This window comes from Schistocerca serialis, chromosome 2, assembly GCF_023864345.2.
Source record: "Schistocerca serialis cubense isolate TAMUIC-IGC-003099 chromosome 2, iqSchSeri2.2, whole genome shotgun sequence".
In the NCBI taxonomy this organism is placed as follows: Eukaryota; Metazoa; Arthropoda; class Insecta; order Orthoptera; family Acrididae; genus Schistocerca; species Schistocerca serialis.
The window spans coordinates 279,677,288-279,701,462 of record NC_064639.1 but is presented as its reverse complement, the minus strand read 5'-3'; positions in this window follow the sequence as shown (position 1 = coordinate 279,701,462).

The window sequence follows — 24,175 nt, the reverse complement described above, 5'->3', positions numbered from 1 at the left end:
TCTTTTTACTTTCCATTAATCGAGTTTTTACGTCGTTCACGTATTGCAACACCTAAACATTTCACACCTAATTAAGGTCGTAGACACATGGTCTTTCCTGAATATACATTTGATCAGAAAGTGATTGTGTTAGCTAGAGTCAATTGTGTCAGTGAATCACGCCTTTTGCGTTCTTGGGTAGTATTTCCATAGAAACTTTCGTCTTCTAACACATATTTCTTCATGTCTGACGGAAAAGCGAAATACCAATTTTTATAGATTTTGTAGATCCAGAAATCAAATATTGCATAGTTAGGCATGCCCAGGAGACGACATAGACTCAGATTACAATTTAGGACCGATGAAGAGCAGGCTGAAGTTTTAAGAGATTTAAGGGGGAAAAATCATTGCGCAAGGAAGTGGCATACGGAAGTACTAACAAATGACGAGATACGATTGAAGTTGAGGCCATAGATATAGATATAATGAATAGCTCAGTACGCAGTACAGTTGAAGAGGAATGGATATCTCTAAAGAGGGCAATCACAGGAGTTTTAAAGAAAACCATAGGTACAACTGCGAATAAATCATGGATAACAGATGAAATACTTGAGCTGATCGACGAAAGAAGTAAGTACAAAATGTTTAGGCGAATTCAGAACTATATGTCGTTTAAGAACGAAATAAATAGGAATAGTGAAGAAGCTGAGGCAAAATGGTTACATGGAACTTTCGAAGAAATCGAAGGACATGTTTATTGGAAGAATGGTTTCAGTGTATAGGAAAGTCAAGACAACCTTCGGTGAAATTAAAGGCAAGGGCGGTAATGTTAAGTGCAATGGGAAATCCACTGTTAAATGCAGAAGAATGAGCAGATAGAAGGAAACACTTCATTCACGGCTTCTACGACAGAGAAGACTTGTCTGATAACGTAATAGAAGATGAAACAGCATTCGACAGGGAAAAGATAGGTGATCCAGTGTAATAAACAAAATTTACAAGAGCTTTCGAAGACTGAAGATCAAATAAGGGAGAAGTGATAGATAACATTCCATCGAAATTTCTAAAACACGAAACGACTATTTACCTTGGTGTTAAGAATCTGTGCGACTTTCGATGTACTATCAGAATTTCAGAAAAATATCATCCACATAATTCCGAAGATAACACTGTCGCACATAAGCTTAATAGCTCATGCCTCCCAGTTGCCTGCTAGAATGATAATCAGAATAACGGAAAAAAATTTCGAGCTTGTTAGGCGGCGGTCAGTTTATACATTAAATGTATTCGCATTTGCAAATATGAACAACTATCGGCTGTAGAGTGGGATTACGACAGTGAAAATTTGTGCTTGATCGGAACTCGAACCCAGATTTCCCATTTATTACGCACGGTCGCCCTGATATTTGGTTACCCGAGGAGGACTCACAGCTAGACCCAAACAACCCTATGTGGGCAACCATTTTATCTACAAGCTGTAATCTTAAATCCATTGTGTATATCCATACATGGGAGACATTTTTACTTTCAAGTCGCTTGCCCGGTAGCGACTCTCAAGTAAAAATGTCTCCCTGCATGTGGATAAACATGTGAGCCGTATGGTGGGTTAACGATGTCACCTTGGCACCAAATTTCATAGTTTTCTCCAACATCACGGTAGACGTGTCACACGATGAGAAGGTCGAAACAACCTCTCTTACTAACATTTCACCGCCTCTTCTGACGCCTCTCTCATGGATGTCAGAATCGCGACACCCAGTTTGAAATCACGCGATTTTCTTATGGGTGGCCGATGACAACATATCAGATACACTGCTGCTCAGAATAGACATGAAAACGCCTCAGGGGGTGGCGTAAAGGGCGTCAATGAAGCTACCCCTTCCCCTCAGGCGTTGGTTTCCACGCACTTCGCGATCGATAGTGACAGTTTGCACGTCTAAACCCTTCTCTAAGAATATTGTGGGGCTGCATCCCACTGAACCTGATAGCACCCCTATCAGGCGCAGCGTGACCGTAATTTCTGCTCTCATGTATGGGCTGGAACTACTAAGGAGAGTTCAAAACCATTCATCTAAATTTGAACGTGATCTGAAGCAGTAAAATGAGCAAAGTCTATTTTCTTACAATACCACCACTTGCAAAGTAGGTTAGAAATGAGATTAATAATGTTGCTCACGCAGCATATGTTCGCATTGTCGGGCAACAACAAAGTTGTTGACTGTTGTGGATGGTATCGTCAGAATCGAAATAATGAAGTCACTGTAAAAAAAATCATTAATTTTGGCACTTACCTTGAATGGATTCCCACGTAGATTTCGTCGAAGTTGTTATGGCTCATCTTGTTGATTCTAGGGTGATTCCACTTTGACTGCTAGAAGGTCCAAATCTGTATTTTAGCAATATTTGAAGACCTAACAAATGCGTTTTTCGCCGGCCGGAGTGGCCGAGCGGTTCTAGGCGCTGCAGTCTGGAACCACGCGACCGCTACGGTCGCAGGTTCGAATCCTGCCTCGGGCATGGATGTGTGTGATGTCCTTAGGTTAGTTAGGTTTAAGTAGTTCTAAGTTCTAGGGGGCTGATGACCTCAGAAGTTAAGTCCCATAGTTAAATTTAAAAAAAAAATGCGTTTTTCAGGAAATTCTTAATGATCAAACAACCCCAGATCAGACCAATGTTATGGTAGAAATAATTTTTGACTTGGTGTTCACGATCCACGTTTTTATTAAACTTCTTGTAAATTTGCATATACTTCTTAATTGTCACATCATCAAGAAAACAGTTTTGCATCAATCTTCACATATTTAATTTCCACTTTAAGCAAACACAAGACATGACTGTTCTTTTACAAAGCGAAATAATAACTTCTGCAAAGTGAAACAAAGACTGCTCTGTGCGCATTCGCGCCAAAACGGTTACAAGTAAGTCAAAGATTATGACAGTCTCACAGAAATGAATACACACAAGAACCATATCACTGTAATATATCGATACATCAGAGTACCTATCCATTAATAAAACCAAGTGTGAATATTGTCACCAAAATATGTCTCTTACTTCGCAGAAAAGTAGTAGGATATTACTGGTATCGAGAACTGGGGTTGGAGTGTCGTAATGGTCACGTAAATAAAGAACCATTACAACTTATGCATTTTATAGTCTTCCTGTTTTCCGTGTTTCTGTGGCGTGAATACAGAAAGTTCAACATTAACATGTGTGTGAATAAAATTGCAAAGGCTATCTCTAAGACATCCCAGGTTGGCAACACCCTCGGTGCCACCCAAGCAATTTGTAAACCACGTTACAAATATACCTGTCAGTAACTTCCACACCACATAAGCCTGGCGGCTGCTGTAGCACCTGTAGGCAGGCAAACCCCATGCAAGTGTTGTTGAAGTGGTTGACTAACCAGCATGCGCTAGAGCAGCTGCCAGACTAAACTGGCGTCTAAGTTTCTGACAAGTACATTTGTAACGTGATCAACAAAATTGTGTATGTGGCACCAAGGGCGTTACCGAACTCGGATGTTAGAGGAACCGTTTGCCGCTTCAGTCACATACGTGTTGATGTTGCACTCCCGCATGATCACGCCTCGCGAGGGCGGAAACCAGGAGGGCTAGAAAAGCGTAAGTACCCTTAGCTCCTTAGGATGACCTTCATATTTCGTCGAACGGTTTTCAACGGCCCCTAGCGGTTCCATCCCGTACACGAGAGCAAAAGTTATGCTCACGTTGCAGTCAAAAGGATTGCGATCAGGTTTATTGCGGATGCAGCCGCACAGTGTCCATAGAAAAGGGTTTAAAAGCCATAGGGTGTTAGTTGTCTGAATCTTTCTCAAGAACATCTCATCGCACTGCAGACTGTCGTTTCCGACTGCCAAACATGTGGAAATCAACGCCACATTGAATGGATGGTTCCATTGACGCGCTTTATGCTGCACCTTGAAGCGTTTTCGTGTCGATTCTGAAAGGCAGTGCTTCTGAAATGTTTTCCTCAGCCATCCGTAAGAAAACTGCGTGATATCAACGCAGCGTGTCTCGGTTTTGACCTGTACCACAAAGGCATCAAAAGTAGGGGTGAAGTGGTAACAGAAGCTGTGACGCCCTTCTCATCGTGCGACACGTTCACAACTGCGTTGTGAAGAATTATGGTGAAGCTTGGTCCCATTGTGACATCAGGAACTCACATTACACCTCAAATTAACTTCTGAGCTGTGGCCTTTTTATCGTGTTGGCCGACACGTTGCCGTTTGAAGCGTCGCCGAGCACGTGGGTGACGTAACAGGGCGCCACGCGTGTGTGCCGTTGCTGAAGAAGGGTTTACACAACTTTGTACCAAATTTAAAACTTATGCGTCGCAGTGGGAGGGAAGTACTGGGTTCCTTAACGCTGATCCTTTAATTATGTCTCGCATTGTAAAACGGTGAACATCGTAGAAGTAGAGGTGAGTGAATTGAATTGGGGAGAAAAGAAAGTTACGGCACAACTTGGTTAAAAGGAGTGATTGCTTGACAGGACACATCCTTAGGCTTAAAAGAATCGTCGATCTGATTACGGTGGGAAAGGGAGGAGTAATATTTTGACTACAAAAATATACATACTCTTCAACTTCTTAAACTGTCTTCCAACTACACTGGCTTGTGTACAAAATAACCAATCACTGAAACTACAGATAAGTTAGTTTCCTTACAGTGGATAGTAATTTTTAACAATACCTATTTCCACACTCAATCCGAAAACTATGTTTCAATTTCAATAAGTACCATGGATGTTGGAAGAGCAACGGTATCAGTATGTAAGAAAAGTAAAGGAACGACATTTATTCGACAATTAATCAAATGCTTCTTTAAAGATGTGATGGAAGGATGCATCATTTATGCTGTTTTGATAGGAAATATAGAGCGAGGTAAGCCACTGGTCTTATATTCGGGGGAACGGCAGTTCAAATCCTCGACGGCTATCCAGATCTAGGTTTCCCATTATTTCCCTAAATCGCTCATCTCGAAAGCTGAGGTGGCTCTTTTGAAAGAGTGGGGCCTAATTTTCTTCCCCTTCTTTCCCCAACCTGAAACTGCGCTCTGTCTCAAACGACTATGTAGTAGACCGGACCTTAAATTCCAATATTCCTTTCTTTCACTGACCTTGTTAGGATACATGAAATTTATTTTGATTTTACTTCGGTACTTAGAGCGCAAAGGATAAATCGCCAGTTCTGTTAAAAAGCGTGGCGTTTAGTGTGTGCTGCGTTTCATAAGCATTACTATTCGATCGGGTTCATTAGGAGAGTCAGACACACGGTAGGTAGTGTATTTCATCCACCAGATCAATAAAAGATTACTGCAATGAAGTCATTGAACAAAAGGGAGAACTGCAAGTCGCTTTATGCTTAAATTAAGATTTTACATAATTTTTTCTTATATTTCCTAGCTTGAATACAAAACACAAGTATTTTTGGAAACAGCCATCGATAATCCTTTACAGTCAATGATCAGATTGTTTATTTAGCCAGTTAACATTAGAGGAATAGACTGAAGACTCGAACTGTAATTTGAACGGTGATGTAATTTCACGTACCTATCTACGTTAAAAAGAAAAAAATCAGCGAACTATTGGCCACGTGCTGAGTTTAAAAATTAATTCGTATGCATGACGACATAAGAATTTTCATTTCGCATGCAGGGTCTGTGTCTTTGGTAGCGCCCATCGTAAAAATTGATTTGCCTCTAGGACAATTAGCCTAGCAAAACACAAGCCATCATTACACATGAGCCACACGTACAAATGCTAGCCATTGCCATAATACCCAACGGCTGGGCGTGCCGACTGCATGGCGTGGTCTACTGACGAGTCTACGGACGCTGTACGCACGGATTGATTCGCAAAGAAGGAACGGAAACTTCTATGTAAAAAAGCAGAGCATTCGCAACTGTGTAAGACACTGCTCACGCCAGTCACACCTAAGTTACCTCGCGATGGAATATTTTCTGCCAACTTCAGATTTTGGTTGAAATTATTGTGCAATCTCTCTACACGAGAAAGGTATGTGCAGGACACCGAAAATCGTATCGCCGTAACAAACAACCACTGCTATTCAGTTGCCAGGTGTGTTTTCCAAACCACCTCTGCCTTTCATAAATTATGCTTGAGACCAAAGAGTCATGCTCAGATTAAACAGCAGCAATTTTGCTGAAGCATCTCCTTCAATTAATCGCACAAGAACGTGGTTTACAGCCAAATTATTACCTGCAAAAATAATTGTCTTAAGAGAATGGTGGGTACTAAAAAGCAAAATTCCTTGAAGAAAAATGTGAGATGTCATTGAATTGTTCCTAATAGTGGTTACATCACATCGAAATTGCACTTGTACATTCGTGCACTATGAATAAATTTTCACGGGTTTCCCTAGCGACTCACTGCACGAAAGGAAAACATACTGCAGTCGAAAAGAGATTTCACCATAACCTGAGCACTGACTGACAGGATTCAGCGCCTAATTTTCAACAGTTACTACATTGTGTGCATTCCACCGTAGTTGGCTCTTTTCAAATAGACTACAATTAAGTCTTTCGATTTATAATCCTGTTGCAAAATAAGACTTAAAGATAATTACATAACACCTAATCCGTTGAAAGTTATTCCCGAAGACAACCAAGCGGATGCTAAAGAATGTCATTTTAATACCCAAATACTGATGCACTCGTGGTCGTATTGGATTCCGCACAGTTATGCGGTACAAAAATTCTTCTTGCGTGACTGTCTTTTTTCTGAAAATTTTTTAGAATATACGGGCCATCGTCAGTGGCACTGTGAAAAAATAATATTGTGATGGTAGATATTATGAATGAAAATAACGTACCAAAATGTTGCGAACATTTATAATTATTTCTGTGTGATGTTATTTATGACGTTCTGTAACTAATCGGTTAGCTTATCATCTGAAACAATATAGCGAATATAACTATTTTCGCTGTAATTCCTCTGTGCAAAAATATAGCTACGTTCTAATTATAACGCACATGTTCGTCTCGTGAAGATGTGATGCAAGGGTACTATACAGCGTGTTTATAAATGAATATCGGGGTTTTAACCCTTTATAATAGTTATTATGTTGAGCTTATAGTTATAAATGATCTGTCAAATGAAAGAGCAACTCAAACAGTTTTACCAAGAACATTATAAATGTTCAATGTCACTATTTGTCACACGGCAAACATCAAGTCTATAGCCAAGTTCTTCCCAAACGTTGATAAGTGTGTTTTCAGTCATTGTAGCACCAGCTGCTTCAATACGGTTTCTTAATTCAGGGATGTCTTCTGGGGTAGCGGAGGCACGTACACACGATCCTTGATAAATCCCTAAAGGAAAAAATCGGAAGGCGTTAGGTCGGGTGAATGTGGAGGCTATGCAATGCAAGACCTGTCATTGGGCCCCTTGCCGCCTATCCAGCGCTCGGCTATAGACTTGATGTGTGCCGTGTGACAAATGTTACACACATTGAACATTTATAAGGTTATTGGTAAAACTGTTTGAGTCACTCTTTCATTTGACATAACATTTATAACTGTAAGTTTAATGTAATAAGTATTATATAGCATTAAAACCCCGATATTCATTTATAAACACCATGTATATGTTACTATTACTAACATCACTCAAAAGTTTAAATTAAGAACGAAACACACTGTTTACACCATCACAGTTGGCGATACTGCTACCGATGTCCGACTGCTGTCCTAGCTGCTCCAACATGTCATATGAACTTCTCTTTCCTTGTTTCCTGCATCTCTCTCTCACTCACTCACTCTGGGATGGTACAATTTATTACGCCGAAATCGTCTAGTTACTGCAATGTTCCCATTACCGGTTTTTGCAGTTTATTGCCATCTTCACATTTGATACGTCTCTTTTACCATTGGACGACATGATTTACGACATATTTTATAAAATTTAAATATGTTTCGACTGCAAAACTGTAATGTTCATATATCACGAAGAAACTGTTAATGGATTAATTATTAGATCTAAAGATGGTAACTAGTACAGAAATCGATAATAAGCAATTAGGCTTGACAATCATTTGTTATATATACCTTTCTAAGGTCCCATGCTTCCGTCTGATAATTGCCAGTTCATTAAAAAAAAAGCGGTACTTAGGCATCTCTTAACGAAAACCGGCCTCGGAGCCAGGTTAACGTAAGAGGGTTATGTTATGTTGTGTTATGTGAACCGGGGACCTAGAAACGACGGAGATGCTCCGTTCCCGCCGCAGCCGCAGTGGTCCGCAATCCCACGACGACTACCGCAGTCCAGTTCCCCCCTCCGCCGCCCCACACCGAACCCAGGGTTATTGTGCGGTTCAGCCCACGGTGGACCCCCCCAGGGAACGTCTCACACCAGACGAGTATAACCCATATTTTTGCTTTGTAGAGTAATGGTGGTGTACGCGTACGTGGAGAACTTGATGAATGTTTTAGTCCCTCTCTCCATATTCAGCTTTCGACGCGACAAATGTTTCCCAACGATGGAAAACTTTTCGGAAGCCTTAGTTGTAGAGCACATTTTGGCCATTCAGAAACGTTTAATGTCGAATCCACTTCGTCATTCTGGAAACGCCTGCTACGCAGTGGTTCTTTCATCCAAGCAAACAGAAAAAGTCACTGGGTGCCACACCATAACATTTCCAAGAAACAGCATCTCCTTGCTCAGTAATGGTTGGGTACTGATGCTTTTCGGCAGCGGAGAATCGACAAGTTAACATTGCCTTCTTTTCTCCTTTATCGTGGGGCTACAGTGGTGCATCCAGCACCTGTTCACAGTGATTAGGCAGGCAAAGGAGTCATCTTGATTGACCTAATACAGATGGAACATTTGTCTTCTGACTGGTTTGATGCTGCCCGCCAAGAAATCCGTCTCCTGAGCTAACCGCATCATAACAGAGTAGCGACTGCATCCTACCTTCTCAGTTATTTGCTGGGTGTATTCCAGTCCCTGACTTCCTATGCTGTCTTTATCCTCCAAAGGTTGCTCTAGAGCCATTGATGTTATTCCCTGGGGTCTCAACACATGTCCCATTATTCTGTTCCTTCATCATGTAAATGTTTCCATATGTTCCTTTCCTCACCAAGCCTGCGGCGAACCAACTCATTCCTTATTTTAACCATCCACCTAATTTTCAACATTCTTCTGCCGTATCACATCTCACATGCTTCGATTCTCTACTGTTCTGGACTTCCCACAGTCCACGTTTCACTTCCATATAAGGCTGTCCTAACGCACACTCTCAGACATTTCTTCCTATAATTAAGGCCTTTGTTTGATACTACCAGACTTCTCTTGGTTAGAAATGTTCTTTTTGCTAGTGCTAGTCTTGTTTTTATGTCCTCGTTACTCCGTCGTCATGACTTATTTTGCTACCTGGATGGTAGAATTAGAGATCGCCAATCCTTATGAGTCTCTCGCTGCACTCATTTCTGTTCCTTATCATTACTGTCGTCTTTGTTCTATTTACTCTCCATCCACATTGGTGTATTCATTAGACTGTTCATTCCATTCAGCAGATCCTGTGAGTTCTTCACTTTCACTGAGGATAGCATCGTCATCAGCGAATCTTGTAACTGATATTCTTTCACGCTGAATTTAGTCCCACTCTTCAGCCTTTCTTTTATTCCCAGCATTGCTTTTTCGATGCGTAGATTGAACAGTGGGGGCGAAAGAGTACATCCCAGCCTTACGCCCTTTTCAATCGGAACACTTGGTATTACGTGCCTTTAAAGCAACCGTTTCCATTGCCTTTTACATGCTAATGGCGTTGATCACTGCTGATTGTTGCACCTTTTAGCAGTAGTTTAGCACCGCAAGGGCAAGAGAATTCCCTGAACCTCTGCCTGCTCCTCCACCCTCTTTGACAAGGCCGTTGGCAGACTGAGGGTGAGTTTTAATGTTAGAAGTCTTCGGCCGCCATTGCTGACAGTCTTTATGGAAATTTAATCAGTGGCGTGCTTCGAACACTGGAGCGAGGACGTTTCGATTGCGAATCGAGGACGCCACTCCTAGACCAAGGGATCCTGATTACTGATAGATAAATGGTCTGCCTTTTCGTTCTTCGTCTTTCAGACTTGTTTAATCACGGAGGAAGCGTCAGCGTCTCCACATCACCGTATAATATGATAGTGCATTTTGGCTGTATAGTTTGACCATCTCAGCACCCACTTTTGCAGCACTGCTCCCCTTCAAATGCAGAGAAAGTATCATCCCACGTTACTCCATTTTTCTTCTCTAGCTGCGTGCTACAGTTCTGTTAGCTGGGATTACAGTATGTACCATAATTGTAGATATGCACCTGATAAGAAACTAAATATTAATATCTACATGATATTTAATAATTTAATTACTACTCCTATTACCACCATCTCTTGTCCTGAATTTTTTAGATGCTACTAAATACTGTTCTCTATACGTTACACAATGTTAACTTTTTCCAGTCCCCTTAAACATTCAATATATCGTTTTCTAGCTCATCCTGAGAATGTGATCTACTATGAAAATACTATTTTTAGCAGTTTTCTTCCACGGTAACTGTGAATAGTATTTTCAGGCACACGTAGTACATGGCTCTAAGCACTATGGGACTTAAATCTGATGTCATCAATCCCCTAGACTTTACTTAAACCTAACTAACATTAGGACATCACACACATCCATTCCCGAGGCAGGATTCGAAGCTGCGACCTTAGTAGCCGCATGGTTCCGGACTGAAGCGCCTAGAACCATTCTGCCACAGCGGCCGGCTAGGACATGGCCAGTTCATTCGGTAGGCCACGGAATCACAAACTTCATTGCTTCTCTACTGTCTCCATTAATCTCCATTTCCAAGGTCGTCGTCCTCGTCCTCTTCACATGTCCTTTCCTATCCATCTTCTAGTCCTTCATATTTAAAAGCCCTTGAATTTTAATTGTATGAATAAATGTTTTGGTTACACCGTGATTCTTACTAACGTTTAAAAACCTTCGAAAAGACATAAATGATATTGAGATACTTTAATATAAGACGCATGGGGTCTCAAATGTCAGCAAATACCCTAAAAGTGGATGACAAATGTTGAACATGTGACGTCACCAGATGACGTAGATTGCCACATGTGCATCGGTTGAACGTATCGGTCTGTTGCATCTGATCATTCCACCCCAGACTTAAGCCAGTACAGCTTATGGTTCGAGTCTTGCATCTGAAAGGCAGTAATTTTTTCATTGTGTTAGACAATTATGTTTTTACACTAAGGTAAGATTTTTCATTTACCATTTACCGGTTTCGCTGTTTCTCCTGGTTTGTTGCAAATACAGCACAAAAGCCTACTGTATTGCGTCATAGACAATTGAGAATAAGTTTACGGATTCCGTCGTTACCCGTAAATTACTTACGGCATATTTACTAAATAATGTCTGTAAACAAAAAAAGAAGGGACAAATGGAAACGGACATAAAATAAGGACAGTTTTTACTTGATTACAGTGAAGACATTAATTTCGTAACTTCTACTTTTGCAACAGATCACATTTACAAATGGTGTTCCAAACTGAGCGATGTAATGCTTGTATTCAAGCAGACTGTGCCAATCATCTCTTCACGCCCAAGCCCAACCGCTACAGATGCGACGAGGTACGTCATCTGGTGACATCACATAGTCAACATTTCTCATCCATTTTGTGATATTTTCAGAGTTTTGCAACCACATGTATCGTATATTAAACTACTTACCTCAGTGACATCTACGTCACTTCGGTGGTTTTTAAGCGTTATTAAGAGTCACCCTTTATATTTTATCTTTCTCCCGCGTAACAGAGCTTTTGCTACCAGACTGATAAATATTTATCCTGCTTGAACGTCTTCCTTTAAACCAATGTGTAAATTATTGTGTGCAGTGAACCGAGATCCAACTTTCCCGAATTTCCTGTTTGTTTCGAATATTCTATATTTGTAAACAGAGGCCTCTTTTCTTGCTTCAACCTTTACATCAACATGTATTCCATCTTAGTTTTGTGATCTGAAGAACTGCCTTTACGGCCCGGCGCATGATGCCTACTTTCATATTTTGCAGCTGGTGTTTGTCTTGGGTCATCGACGTACTTAAACTCGCTAATCCAGATGTCATCTCAATTTTATGCCCTTTACCGTTGTTAATCCTCATCTGTGATGACTCATTCTAGCACTACGTGACATAAATGTGGTGATTTTTCCTTCCCGCTACTTTCTCTGGCCATTCTACGACAATAGAATTGACTCATATGGGGACCTACAGTTCAAAATGGACTCAGGACCACGGTATAGCCTGCCGTTTTTCTCATGTCAGTTCCAGAGTTTGAATAAGCGATTGTAACACAGACTGAAGCTTGATCGCCGAACGTTCGCGTCTTTAATGTGACACTCGCCTTCTGTACCGTCAAGCCATTCGCGCTTGTCTTACGAAAATCAAATCATGTGAACGCACTAAAGGAAAATTTTTCGTACGGTAAGAGGTGGTCTAGAGAACAGATATGCTGCAAGACTGCAATGGATTTGAGGTATGATTTGAAAGGTTACAGGACACTATGAATTTACTAACTGACAGCAGTCACTGTAACTAGTAAGCCCCCCACCTGACTACCTGGCGCATGCGACTGCTAAATTGATTTTGTCCTTTGACTGCGTTTGTTGTTGTATGAGCGTGCATTAGAAGTTATAAAATATATCGGAATCTAAGTGAATTTGAATGCTGATTTAATATTAATGAAATGGTGGCACTGTCATTATTGTAATCAGCTGTTGATTGGTGACTGATGTATCAACACAGGATTGATCTATTATGAAAGTTATGCCACAAGTTTATTGATTAAAGAAAGGACAAACAATCCTCTATCATTGAACTGGATGCAAGAAACAATCCAGTTGTGTTAAATTAGAATTATTTTCATGGTTATGTTATGCGTGATGGCAAATAAAACATGAGCTATTGGCACACAAATAGACGCAACAAATAGTTAATACTCCACTGTGTAGCGACTTGTTGCCAAATACTAAGGTTTGTCTGATCGAACTGTTTACTCTGCCTCAAAACATGGATAACGCAATCTGGAATTATCTGACACCGAATATAAGATGTTGGTGCAGCTGGGAACAAGTGGCGAGAGTGTGATTCTGTTTGCTCTAACTTGCCGAAGCAGCAGTTCTATACACCTTTCCCTACGTGTTGCGCTGTCTCAGGTGACAGTCGGTTCAAGCGTCTGTGCACCAGGGATGTGTGGCGCCTGTAATTCGTTATTGCGGTCACGAAAAGTGCAACGTCACGATTGATGATCAGTTAGAAGGGTCGCAATCACTCTCTAATGGAGCATTGTTTCACACCAGTGCGAGAAATTATTGGGACCAGCATTCTGCCCCGGTAATTGATTAGAGATGTTCGTTTCCCCCTAATAGCTGCACATTGCTCCCAAGGCCCAAATGTGCACTTCCAGATTTACTGTTAAATGACCAAACTGCACGCTTGTACTCTAGAAAAGTAGTATTCGAAGACGGCCAACTATAAAAGTCCTGCACGCAATGACAATGTACACGCTCCCATCAATGCCTGCTCATGCTGATAACTTCCTGTCGTCTCACAAAAATGATGGGCGTAAGTACTCCGTCTTCAGGGCACAAGTGGCCCATCGGGACCATTCGACCGCCTTGTCACTCTCAGCATGAGGATGCGGATAGGAGCGGCGTGTGGTCAGCACACCGCTCTCCCGGTCGTTACGATGGTTTTCTGTGACCGGAGGTGCTACTATTCGGTCAAGTAGCTCCTCAGTTGGTATCACGATACTGAGTGCACCCCGAAAAACGGCAACAGCTCATGCAGGACCGAATGTTCACGCATCCAAGTGCCGGCCACACCCGGCAGCGATGAACTCCGGTGATCAGACGGGAACCGGTGGATACACTGCGGCAAGGCCTTAGCCTCTTGGGCGTAAAATAAATGTTAAAGAGTAGCCTAGACTATAGGAAATTTAAAGAGTAGCCTAGAATATAGGAAATAGTGAGAGAGTGACTAGTCCTCTATCATTGTACTGGATGCAAAAAGCAATTCTATTGTCTTAAATTAGAATTCGTTTTGTAGTTCTGTTCCTGATTTGAACGTGTATATTCTTAGGACATCACACACATCCATGCCCGAGGCAGGATACGAACCTGCGACCGTGGCAGCAGCACCGTTCCGGACTGAAGCGTCTAGGGCCATCCGAGGTGGCCGAGCGGTTCTAGGCGCTACAGTCTGGAACCGCACGACCGCTACGGTCGCAGGTTCGAATCCTGCCTCGGGCATGGATGTGTGTGATGTCCTTAAGTTAGTTAGGGTTAAGTAGTTCTACATTCTAGGGGACTGATGACCTCAGAAGTTAATTCCCGTAGTGCTTAGAGCCATTTGAAGCTCCTAGAACTGCTCGACCACAGCGGCCGGCAGAAACGTTCTCAGCTATAGTTTCGTACATCCTCCTTTTTAATTTTTTGACGTTTTATTTCAAATAATGGAGTGTAACTGCTTAATCGCCAACTATCCTTTTCCTATTCTGTGAAATATTCCCTCTTTACATTCCACCTTTACCCGAAAGGACTGCCGTAAATATTTATATGATCGACTAAACTATACTATAGATACATCATCCGTAATACGTTCGCTTCCTATACCCACGACAAGCAAGTATTCAGTCTTTGTGAAGTTTATTTTCTGGCTCCAGTGCTCATATTCTTCTTTAAGCTTTCTTGACATGTAAGACACATCCTATTCTTCCTCGGCGAAGATGACGCGATGGTCGGCGAAATTTAAGGAGAACAGGATGTCATCATCTACTCTGATTCCCACGTTTTTACACTTCATTTTCTAATTTTTCAGTGCTTCGTACACAAATATTTTGAAGAGAGTAAGCGCTGAGCAGCATTCTTGACTCAGTATTTGCTAACCTTCAATTTCTTTGGTAGTACCTTCCCAACTTAAGCATGACCAGTAGCATCTGATTACTGCTTTCTAACGGATTGTTCACGACATTCATAAATATACTTGTTTATCATTGCTTCTCACGTCCTAGAAAGCGGTACACTTCATAGGCCTCCTGGAAGTCTATAAAAACCACTTGTGTCTTCAAGTTATGTGCCAGTCTCTTTTTGCTACTTGTCTATTACTGCAGATATTTTCGATCCAATACCTTGCTGCCCAAAAGCTGCTCTCTTCTTTTGCTTCACAAATTTCTCTCTCAATTCTAATTTTAAATGTCTTACCATGTAGTCTAAATATAGAACTGAGAACTGTGATGCGTCGATAATTTGCGACATCATCCTTTCTTCCCTCTTAAAATATAATTGTGATGAACGAGTTTTTAAACTCGACAGAAAGATCCTCAACACTAAGGCAGAAGTTAAACAGCTTTTCTGAGTGTACTTCCGCTGTTACCTCCTTCAGTTCTGTGTCAAGTTCGTTGCCTGGAGAGAAGCATGTATTCTGAAATTCGGATTGATCTTCTTTAAACAGTTCTACGTAGTATATATTCCATCTCTAGGCTTATCAGCTGCTAGTTTAGACTATTTCTTAACTGTTTTCTCACCTTCCACACTTCCTCAGACTTCGAATTCCCTACCCAGTTATTAATCTCTTCACATTTAATGTCCTCCATAGCATTTTCACTCTAATTACTGCTTTCTTTGTCTCTCTCCGCAATCTTATATACCTCTTCTATCATCAGTTATGTTGCTCATAAGCTGTCTATTATAGGCTTCCTTTTTCTCCTTCACCTTTTTTGGGTATATTATCATCCCACCAATCACTGTCGAATTTTACATGCGCCTCAACTACTCAGAGACTTTCAAAGGCAGTTTCATGAATCACTATCATAACTGTCTCGTACGTTACTTCTGGTGCGGTATCATCAGCCTGATATAGCTTCCGTCTCAATATAAACTTGTATAAGAAGGCAGCTGAAGGATCCTGCAGTAAACTTATACTGTGATTGGTCCGGTTTCTCTCCGATCTCATTACAATTGTTTTAAGCCTACTAATTTTTTGTAAGAGGAACCAAAGTTCACACCGAAGAAGTAAATTGTCAGACCTACTTTCTGCTTCCCTGTAGACTCTGTAATTCTCCACCTTTGTACAGTTACTTTCTTTCCTGATAGCATAAGCAATTACAGATTGTGGCTTCATTGTAGGATGTATCCAGATATATTTATGGTTCTCATTGTGTTGAAAAAAAAAGCCATTACGTATCTTAAGACTGTACTGTCCATACATTTATACCAGTCTCTCTCCATTATCATTCACCTTATCCTCCCAAAGTTACCTACAACCTTGCTAGCATCCTGCTTAACCTATCGTCCATTAGAATCTCATAAAAGATGCAGCTCCTTTCTATAGCTAATGCCATCTACGAAGTTTGTGAAATTATTAAAGATATTCTTCTTCTTAGCGTCAGTAGCTTTATCTGTGGGTACATATGCTGCAATGATCGCTACGTCGTAACCTCTTAGTTTCATATCGACACACATCAGACTTTCATTCATACAGTCCCAATTATTAATGCAACATTTCCATTACTTATGCAGCGTGGCAGCTATTCCTTTCTTTGCCCAATACCCTTCGTTCACTCCACCGTAAATATGAACATAATCATCTATTTCCCCTGCTCCTTTGACTTTCTTTTTCATTTCTCTTAGTGCTATTATGTCTACATTGTTCCGGTAGATTTCTTTGAATACTTCTGTTTTCTTAGTTGCGAGGTCTTGGGCGTTTCATGTATCATAATTTGTACATCGTTTTCGTTTTCTGGGTCGATTCCATTTGATTTTCCCATCGGTGGGGAGCAGGCCCATCGCATAAACCTCCAACCTGGAGGACCAGCTCAAGGGATCACTGGGCCACGCAAACCTCCCCCATCAACGCTAACGTGTAAGTCCATAGGGAGAAGCAATTACATGAAATATTAAAGATCCTGGCCAGTTTCAAACCACATTGAACAAAAACTTACCTTTGCCCGACAGTTGCGTTGACTAGTTGCAACAGGCAAAATATACAGACGGAGCCCCTGAGATGGTCACACATAAAAAGGTGTGTCACCCAGTGTGCGGACTGTGTAGCACAAACCTCTGAGACCAAGTGTGGACTATATGCAAACAAGGTAGCCCCAGACATACGAAAATTTAATGATCAGGGTCCAAGAAAAAACTCGCGTTAACTGCACAGAGGGGTAGGCCAAATTTGAACTACACTAAAAATATTAATTTTTGTTAGCAAAGACTTGCACCAAGTCACTGTTTTTGGGATAGACACAAATTTAGTCAGTCGCTCAAAATACATGTGGCTCACTATCTTGAAACCTGAATAACATGAATGGGCTCACAAACGCAATAAAATGCAATTAATCTGGTGACTAGACAGCACAAGAAATTCACAAAAATCTTAAATATATAATTTACAATAACATGTTAACTAAGTTACAAATTTACATCACCAAGATCTGCAATGCTGCGCATCGTGCTATAAGTAAAGTTCCAAAACTTCAAACAAGCCAAACTAAGTTTCAATATCTTACAATATATCATAGTTTCAACAGTGAGCCCATGAGTAAATAACAGGTCAGACACATCCGGCAGAACAACCGTCTAGTCATGTAACCATAGTTTAAACATAGCCGTCCCCGAGGCAATACTAAAACATACAGAGATTTTCAACAGTTTCAGTACAAATAAATACCTGAATTTAAAACAAATCGTTCACATGTAAGCTTAGCCGTGTTTCATTGTGCACAGCTGGAGTAAAGTAGGTGAGGATAGTCTTTTAAAACACAATCTCAGGCCAACCCATAGCCCCACTGGCAATACCCAAGAAGCAGGAAGCAGTTACAGTGCTTGGATCCAGAATTTGAGACAGTAATACCTTCGCTTCTAGATCATCAGGTTCATCCTCTGCAAATAATAGGACGAACGGAAGGACTGCAAAATCAAATCTGCCTGGCAACCTACGTGCAACCAAAATACAGCACAACCAACAGGATAGCGACCACTGTATAGATGATGTGAGGCCCTGCAGCCCAAGGTGCCATCATCAGCGCGTGCAACACACCCAGTAGCACAGACTTCCTTGTGAGTGGTCTCGCCAGCAGCCCTATGCTGTATAGTTCAGTCGCACTGCCGATCAGTTCGGTAGGCAAGCGCACCAAGCGGAAGGATTACCGCAACGAAACTTCTGTGCAATTCCATAAGCCATTCGGTAACGATTAGGTTTGGCTCAGGAACCGAGGTGTGTCCATGCCATGTTGCAATGTCTCCTCTCGTCAGTCAATCATAGACAGATGACCACAGCTGCAGGCATGCTCACCCAATGGCTGTTCACCCGGCACGGCGCAATGCAGGGCTCACAGCGCCCCACACTCGAAACGGTCATCCGACACAACTACCAGATTCCAATTTATGTTTTAGACTTCAGTTGCGTTGAGAGCCCCCACAATTTCGTCAATGCTCTTCGAGACGCTTGTTGACACATGCCAGCTGAATTGTCAGACCCATAACCCAAGAAGTTAAGAGTTGGGAAACCCTAAAAGAAGAAAAAATAACAATCGCATTTTGTGTTCACAAGGATTGTTCATCCATTTCATTCATTTCCGGACATGCTGAAAAACTGCACTTTCAGGCGCAAAGGGATGGCTCTAGCTCTCTTGTAGGCATTCATGTACTACCGCAGCTCCTCAACCAAATTGCAGGACTGCCTCCCTTTCTCTCAGCTATTTCAAAGTTTCTCGTCTCGTCCTGCAAATTGGGTTGCCAAATCGCATTGCGGATTAGGTTACCAAATCGCATGGAGCCGCAATTCCTCGAACCGCGTTGCCCACTATCCTACACTATTGCCTTCTTCTTAACAGTAACTTGTGCACTACGTCGACTTCCATGGTTCATGGCTGAAGTCTATAAATAATAACATTTATGAGCTCACTTTCCACTCAGATGTATCCCAGTGATTCTTCAATAACATCTAATCACTAAAAATATATCAATCTTTCTAAAATAACATTATCTCCGCAACTAAAGCACACCGAACTGTATGAACAGCCTTACCAAGACCTCACCTCGGTACAGTCGACGAATAATCGGCAGGCAAATCGATCGTTAACACGCCTCAGTAGTGTACAGAATAGCAACTTCGACTACTGAACCGAAAATGACGTCATTACCGAGGCTAACCTACGGAACCAAACCGTATGGACGACGCAGAATAGGGCCACAGGCTCGGCGCAGTCGCCTCACTGCCCCTACTCCTACTCACCTTCACTTCACTTCACTCGCCTTCACACCCAGAGCACCACCGAGCCATACCGCACGACACCAAACCAAAGGTATGCAAGCGGTGATGGATCGACTCAAGGCGAGTCACCATGGCGCATGGGTGAATATTACATGACTTCAAAACGCGTGTCTTGAGGCATAATATGTTACTATGGGGTGTCGGGAAAGAGGTGTCATTCATATTTTTGTGTAACCCCTTAAACATTAACTTCATGGACACTACAATTTTGACTTTATGCACTAGGAGTGCTGTTTTCGTGTCACTTGACCAGGTGGCCAGAGAGTATAACTAATGTCCGCCAGGTGTGCACGGTTCACCATACTGCCAAGTTGATCTCCGAACACTGGATTGGTAGTCTGCAGGCGTCGAAGATGTCTGCGCTGTTATAAGTGATGCCGCTCGCCCCATCGGGTAGGTTATGCCGCGACAGCATTATCCAGCATCACGTGGCAAGTGGCGGTTCGTAAGTGTGTTAAACAGGCCCATGTGTCACTGAAGGTTGCCCATGCCTGATCTTTGCTGTTCTACTTGCAGGTCGAGGAAGAAACGAATTAAAGGTTGGGGTTGTTTGGGGAGAAGACCAAACAGTGAGGTCATCGGTCTCATTGTGTTAGGGAAGGATGGGGAAGAAAGTCGGCTAGTCTCTTTCAAAGGAACCATCCTGGCATTTGCCTGGAGCGATTTAGGGAAATCACGGAAAACATAAATCAGGGTGGTTGGACGCGGGATTGAACCATCCCGAATGTGAGTCCAGTGTGCTAACCACTGCCCCACCTCGCTCGGTACGAATTAAGGGAAAGAAAGTTTCTGGAGATGCTTTACTGGCTATTTTAATCATTTCACGATGGATGCATTCATTAAGGTTTTCTGTTTTTAGCAATATACCTCTGTGCTTAAATGACAACTATATTTTTCCTCTAGAACAGGAAACGAATGGTGTGGGTGCAGACTTAAAATGTAGGTAGACTCTTACCCATGTTAACTGGTTTCAGTCAATTATGATCAGCTTAAAGACAACCTTTGAAATATCGTTAAAACTTAAACTGGCACATGAAAATGTAAATTAAAAACTAAGGTCCATAAAAAATCAAAATTAACGTAAATGTGTATACCCTCAGGAGGTGAGTTGAGACAGTGGGCGGAGCACGATCAATGTGTACAAATATCGATTGCTGAATAGCGTGAATACACCATGGATTAAATAGCAGAAGCTCCTCCCAGCGCCTCCTGCGTAACGTCAGTGGCAGCCAATGAGACGAAAAGAAGATAAAAGCATGTCAAAAATATTAAAATTATAAATATGAGTAAAAAGAAGAGAGAAACGACTAATACTACATTAAATTTCATCGGTTTTAACTGATGTGAGCAGTGGTTGACCAGTAAAACAACAAGAAAAAGGAGATAAAGTAGCCAATAACATTTGGTTGTGGGAAAGATGTCTGTCCTCTGTAGGCGGTACGAAAGAACAAAACAAATAGTAGAAACACGATTAAAAGTTACGCCATCGGTTGCCACGGAGACGGTGTGAAGAGTATCGGTGTGGTACTTCAGCATCAAGCAGGCGATAAACCAAAGGCGTAATGGCGACAGATGGACGCGGACGGTAGCTATAGTGGACGAAGTATTGGTGCACCACTAATGTGTCAAAAAGAAGACACAGTCGGTCACCTTGAGGGTGTATACATTCGATGAGAGACGCCAGGAACAGCGAGAGAAAAGTCATGGTTAGGGACATATCAGTGGCAATGCAGACATCGCGCTAGTTTTGAGGTGGCGACAATTAGCCAATGGGCGCGACACAGATGTGAAGATTCGTGAACAAACCGGTGTATACTTAAAAAGCGGTTGGCCTGAAATTTTAACATAGAAAAATGTACTAATGGTTATAGTATGCTGCTCAAAAAGAGTTGCGCTTGAACATATAGAAAAATTTGACAAGTATGACCTCTAATTGGAAAATAAATATGAATTGAGACAATATACAGAAACTATGGATTATGTAACGCAAGAATAAAATGAGTTTAAAACATTTTAACTAAAAAACGCGTACGAAACATTACAAGTTATACCATAGACGTGAAAGAAGGTAAAAGAAGGAGAAAACAAAAGAACAGAAATAAATTGTTCTCTGGACCAATTGCTCATTTAGTAAAGACGACAGCTGGTTTTCGTAATACGCACAAATCTCAGTTTCCTCGAGGTTAATTATCAACTATGCTTTATCGGTGTTGGATAGAATTTTTCACTTATTTTAAATAGAGCTTCAGAATTATTAGTATGGACAAGGCGTTTGCCAAGAAATGACCTCCTGCAAGCAATACCTGTAGTGTGTTCTCTAAAATGGATAAGGAAATTATGACCGGTTTGTCCGATGTGTTACCTGTTGCAGTCATCATAAAGAAATTTGTAACACCAGAAAGGGAGTACTTGTTATCGCAACTGCTAGTCGTATTTTAGGACCAGTTCTGCGGAAGATTATCGGGAGGGAAAGTTAGGGTGATGTCAGTTTCTTTAAACAGTCCTATTTTATCAGAAATATTACCAATATAGGTCATTTTAGGAAGTTTTAAAATGAGTGTGCTAATAGATTTCATTTTCGTAATTTATTGAACAAAAAATCAACTTCAGTAGTACTGAAATTGTTGGTTCTAGCAATCTGTTTAAGAATAGCTGTTTCTTCTTTCATTTCGTCTGACCTTAGCGGCAGTTTCAATGTTCTATGATTCATCGAATAAAATAACTTTCTTTTTTACATTTGGGCGGTCGGAAAATACCAGCATTTATGTAATATCTCTTTCAACTGGCTTTGTGTAAATGGTAAAATAATGTTTGCCATTGTGATTAGAAATGACTTGATCAAGAAAGTTAATTTTTCTGTCATTTTCATGTCCTACAATGAATGAATGTTGACTATGAACATTATTTAATAGTTCAACTAAAGTATCTATTTCATCCTTTGATTCTTTGTGAAGCAACGTGTTGTCAGCATAACTCCGATAATAAATGATTTTACTGGCAACGTTAGGATGCTCATTAAAACTTTTAATTTCAACTTGTTTGAGAAAAATGTCTGCTTAAGTCCCAGATAAGGAATTCCCCATTGCTAACACACCTTTCCGAAAATAAATGTTGTCAATAAAATAGTTATTAAAAGCAAGTGTACTTTCAAGCAGTTCAATAAATTCATTTATTTCTCCTTTGCGCATTTGTTTTCGTCTTAGTGAATTATTTTTAACGATATCTACAGTTTCTGAAATTTATTTCGTGCTATTCAGCAGTAGACGTTCGTGCCTTTCAACATACCTTTCGCGCTCCGCCCGCCTCCTCCATTCACCATCTGACGGTATACATCCCTTCATTAATTTGGTTTTACATTAAAGGTCTTAGTATTCAACTCTGATTGTTTCTGTCTCCCTATAAGTTGTAATATTATCTGCATTTCAGAGATTGATCGCAATTAATTGGAACGGGTTGCCATTTCAGTACATACTTTATGAGATCACTACTTTTTTTAAAAAAAAAAAAAAATATTGATGAGATATCCAGCACCCCGAGGGAACAGTGGCGCAGTGTGGCTACGTATTACTCCAAAGCTGTCAGCTGACGATCTTTGGTCGCGTTTCCGGATTCCTGTTTATTCTAACAATGTCTGTGTGTACCGTGAAGCTCTCGGTGGCGTGGTGTCGGGTTTCCTCCATGCCGTGTCATATTTCACACACACACACACACTCAATGGCCGTGATAACACCTTGTACGTGAAGTGTAGAGGTCGTGAGATGCTGCATCACTGTGATTTAGTATTAGAAAAGCACCAATTAATATAACAGGGTCGTGATGTGAATGTTATCTTCTTGTGGCATTTAAACCCCGTACCTGTGTCATGAGCCTAGTGATGCCGTACAGTTATAAACTATAGAAAGTTCTGCGTCCGCAGTTACCTTGTGTGTATGGAGCTTCAAACAATAATTATATTGTATCTAGGTCCCATCGAATTAAGTTCGATCTCTATGTCAGTCTTTTGAAACATAGTAAACAGAGGGGCATATTAGACTAAAACCCATATATTTCTATATCATAATATTTAATAGCTTATGTCATGGATTGCGGAAGTGGTACAGGGGAGGTAGAGTGAAATGTAGGTGCTGAGGAAGAGGCGAAGACGATGGAGAAACATATAAAAACCTGACTTTAATCAAACGTATGAAGTTCGAGGGGTAGGAGAGAGGATTATAGAAAGATCTGTGAAATATAGATCAAAAGAGTTCCTACCAACTGACTTGACGAAAGATCCTTAAATAAGATTTTGCAAACGATTCTAGGAACTGCTTTTCCCTAAGCTCAGGTTGATCGCTGAGTAATACTCGTACATTCACACTTCTTCTCATGTTAATGTAAATTTCTGCTTCTCCTAAGACATTCTCCACGAGCACGTTCGGGATTATGAACAAAATTTTAAAATTATCCCTTTGTTCGCGTATGTTGGATTAGTTGATAAGTGAAGAAGGATTTATCTTGTCTCAGAAATATTTTCTATAGGCCTTGTTAAAAATTTCCGTCCCATTTGCCCAATACAAAAATTATTACGCTCGTAACAAAAATTTTTGTAAGTACCAGAATTTATAAACCTTTATATGCTATCAGCGCTATTTTAGAGCATATTATTCAATGAACCCTTAGTTCTGAACATATTTATTCCCAGACAGCCATGTAATTTCTTCGGAAATGCCTCTCATATGTCCTGCTTACATACTTTATTTTTTGTACCAAAATAATGGTTAACCTTACTTTCCATTGTTTTACATAGGCGTTCAATTTCCTCAATGAGACAGCCAGTGGCCGTTGCAGTCTGGTTTAAAATGTTCACCTC